This window comes from Mustela erminea, chromosome 5 (genome assembly GCF_009829155.1).
Source record: "Mustela erminea isolate mMusErm1 chromosome 5, mMusErm1.Pri, whole genome shotgun sequence".
In the NCBI taxonomy this organism is placed as follows: Eukaryota; Metazoa; Chordata; class Mammalia; order Carnivora; family Mustelidae; genus Mustela; species Mustela erminea.
The window spans coordinates 23,198,050-23,201,046 of record NC_045618.1 but is presented as its reverse complement, the minus strand read 5'-3'; positions in this window follow the sequence as shown (position 1 = coordinate 23,201,046).

Here is a 2,997-nt window from a genome sequence, read left to right as displayed (position 1 = left end):
TAGATCTATAGTGATAATAACATTATAATATCCTCTTTTAAAAATTTGATACTTTCTATCATATGAAATTTAGAATCATTTTGTCAGGTTCCATTAACATTCAGTTAAGATTTTGGTTGAGGATTCATGTGAATTCTAGACTAGTATGGGGAGAATTTATAGTTTACAGGCCTGTATCTTTCATAAAAAAACAAAATATGTCTCTCCTCTTTAGTATTTTTTAACGTCCTTAAGCAAACTTTAAAGTTTTATTCACATAAGCCTTGTACATTCTTTGTTAGATTTGTGGCAGAATTTGCTGGAAGTTTAAAATCTAGTTTGCCATTCTTCTTGGGCAAACAGCCAGACTTGTTGTCCAGCACTCTTTGCAATTAGATTGGGTGATGTAACTGAGGTCTTAGTCAGTAGAATGTGAGCAGAAGTGATGGGTGTTACTGCCAAGCCAGACCCTTAAAACATGCTCACACTTTCTTCCAAGGTCTCCTCTCCTACCTCCTATCTCCTTCCAGAATGCCTTGGAAACCATGTGCTATTCAAGAGTCAACAATATTTGAAAAATGTGTACAAATTTCTGCCATTGGAAAAAACCCATGCCTCAGTTTAGAGAAATACATACATTTTTTTTCCTCTTTGGATATTTTATGTAGAATTTTGAAGTTTGAACTGAAAGTGAACTTCATCCACATCAGCTCCATTTATTATACCAAGTAGAATCTCTTGAATTTTTTTAAACTGGTATATATAATTAATATGCTGTTCATACTTTTATTCTTTTCATTGTATATCATGGAGACAATAGATTTGCTCTAGCTAATGCCTGCGCGTGTTCCATGAATTTGGGTTTGGTGTTCTCACAGTTACACACTTCTAAATAATCTAAAATGTTGTTGTGATTTCCTCCCTAATTTAAGAAGTATTAAGAAAGGTGGGCTTGTTAAACGGGGACAGATTTTTTTTTTTTTTTTTTTTTGCTATCCCTTCATTCTTAATTTCCGATTTCATTGTTTTATAAAAGGAAATATGCATGTATCATTTTTAACTTTCAGAAATTTATAAAGATTTTCTTTGTGGACAAACACATGGTTGATTTTTCTGACTATCTGATGGGATGGGCTTTAAAAAACACCTGGGGGCAGGAAGAAGGATCTTTGAGTATCCTAAAACCATGATCAGTCTCGGCTTCCCAGCATCTCAGGTGTTTGGCATCAGACAGGTTTCAGGCTGAACCCCTGGATTAAAAACTAGGACCTCTCCTGACTTTTGTCCCACTGCCCTGGAGGAAGAGCTGAGGGGAACTATGGAAAAACCATATCCACCTCTTTTCTATGCACTTGTCTCAACATGATCTTTTTTTTTTTTTATTGACATATAATTATCATACAATATTATATTAGTTTCAAATGTACAACACAGCAATTTGATATTTCAAACATTACTCAGTGATCACCACAGTAAGTGTACTCACCCTGCAAACCATTACAATATTACATTACTGACCGTATTCCCCAAGCTATCCTTGGCATCTCTGTCATGACTGACTTACTTTATAATGGAAAGTTTGCCACCCTGTCTTGAAATCCAGTACAACCATCCTGCTTGTAGAAGCCAGCACTCTGGGTATTCTGACTAACCTGGGTTATAGGAGGAGGAGGTAAGATAAAGTAAAGGGAGGAAGTTCAGGTGCTACTTCTGTGGCATGATGCACTTTGAGGGAAGCAAGACTTTGAGGATGGGATTTTAGGAACAAAGAGTGGAAGGAGTGTCCTAGAATCCTAAGGAAGAAGAGCAACATGTGTCCAAGATAGGCCCTTCCCACCCCTTTCCCTAAACATGAAGATGTCATGTCATGCTAATCTTGTGTCCTGGGCTTGCAAGACATGGTTTCTATTTTTCTTATAATTAAGCAGAGGTGATAACTTGTTTAAGTAAAAGACAAAACTAAGGGACTCTCTGGCCAGTCTCAGACAGCAGGCTGTGTATTTTAGGCTGGTAAGAGTTTTGTGTGAGTTTTGCCAACACTTATGGGGAAGTGTAGAGAGAACAGGTGCAGCAAAAGTTTATGCAGCAGCAATCGGAGAGACGGGGGCAAATTCTGATGTTCAGATTTGCCCTAGACACCCCCGTCCGCCCCAACTATTTTAAATTACAAGTTATCCATACAGAAACCGGAGTCTCTTTTAACTTTCTATTTCAATTTTTGGTCATATTTTGTCTTAGATAATTTTCTAAAATTGGATAACCTGGAGACTAATTTATTTGCTTGTCACTTTCCCATTAGAGGGTTGAGTTCATTTCTGTTTTCATTACCGGTACACAGTGACTTGTCCAAAATTGCTTTCACCCAAATCCCACGTGGATGAACTTACAGCATTTTAATAAGATGGCTCTTTGCTTTGGGAAGGATTTATAATGGATAAAATAAATCTTCTTATCTTTGAAGTAATACCTCACTTTTGCCAGCAGACATATAGACACACAGTCTTAAAGGTTGGTAGGTTAGCTTGAATGTGAGACTAAAGTAAGTCCTTTATACTGGGCCACATGATAATCCAGGATTCTTTCTTTAGAAGTTCAATACTGAAGTTGTTATGCAACATTTTATTAGATGATAAAAAGCCCCTTTTCTTCATATATACTCCATAAACTGCTGAGTTGTCAAAGTTCTCCATAAATAATGCAAGCCTCTTGCCCATCATTAACAAAAAAACACTGCTAAGTGGACAGAAAATTCAATGATTCCCTTTTATGGAGATCATAGGACACATACTTAGCACAATTTGCTGACCTTGCCCTCAAAAAAATAGTGTCTGCATAAACTCTGGCCTGGATCTTTTATGGGAAACAGGGACGTGGGGATTTTAAAAGGAGACATTGAACATTGGTTAAAACTCTGACTTGACTTTAGAAGCGGTCTACTGAGAAAAAACAAAACTATTGCTTCTCTTCCTTTCAGAGCACACTCCTCCAGCAAAGGCATGCTGAGCCAGGAATCTGAGC